Below are 1,085 nucleotides of genomic sequence, written 5' to 3'. Positions count from 1 at the left end.
GACCCTCGGTCAGATTCACCCCTCTTTCTGGAGGATAGTGATATTACTTCGCTTCTTCGTGAGAAGAATCGGCGGGTGTCCCTTCACCCTCGACCACCTCATACGCCTATATAGTCCCCGACTCTATCGAGGGGCCTAATAAAACTTACTTGACGGGCCACCAGGGCACCTTTCTCAAGTATAGATGAGGATAACGACCGGGGCTGGATGTGCCGATTTGTTCGAGTGAAGACCTCGAACTTGATCCCGGCCGAGCGTATGCCATTTCCTGAGAAATGGAATATGAATCGTAAGTATAACTCTGTCCTTAATTTTTGTTTATTGTCTTCGATTTTCTCCCTTTCTTATTAGTATTTTTTGATGTAGCTGTTTCCTGGATGCTGGGTGCGATTCCCCAACTAGAGAACTGGGTCAGGGGCCTAGTGTCGCAGAAGCCACATATTGAGCGCACATGGCGTGACTTGTCGAAGGGCCGATGGAAGGCCCGTAACCATGGTAAATTTTCCTTTATGACTCAACGATTTGATTATTGTTCGAATTTCTCTCCGATCTCAATCATCTTTCCTTCGCAGGTCTTGGGAAGGACGTAGAAATGAGGCCCCCGTCTGGTGATGAAGAAATCCTTCCCCAACCATCCGCTCTGAAGCAGATAAAAAAGAGGAAGAGGAAAGGGGCTCCAAGCTCTACGAAATCGGATGAAAAGAAACCCAAAAAGAAGCAAGCCCGTAAACCCAAGGGAAATATCATCCCCTATCTTTGGACTCAGTCCGTCGGCTAATGGATGAGTCCGAAGAAGAAGAAACCGGGCTGGTGGCCCGAGTACAGGCTGGTGTCGATGCTCAAGGAATCCCCGAGACGGTGGGAGCTGAAATTGTTCTGCCTCGACCTGATGATCTCGAGAGGGAAGCCTTGGCCGAAGTCCCCGATCCAGAAAGAGTTAAAAACGCTCTGTCTTGGGATGAGAAGGCTATCGAGTAGGCAGTTGATGCTGGTGCAGAAACCATGCTCGAGGTGTCACGACCCAAAATCCCACCATAGGCATCGTGATGGCACCTAGTCTCTAAGACTAGGTAAGCCGTTTTCAA

Source organism: Nicotiana tomentosiformis, chromosome 8 (assembly GCF_000390325.3).
Source record: "Nicotiana tomentosiformis chromosome 8, ASM39032v3, whole genome shotgun sequence".
Lineage (NCBI taxonomy): Eukaryota > Viridiplantae > Streptophyta > Magnoliopsida > Solanales > Solanaceae > Nicotiana > Nicotiana tomentosiformis.
The sequence above is the reverse complement of the archived record's forward strand: the minus strand, read 5'-3'. Positions refer to the sequence as shown.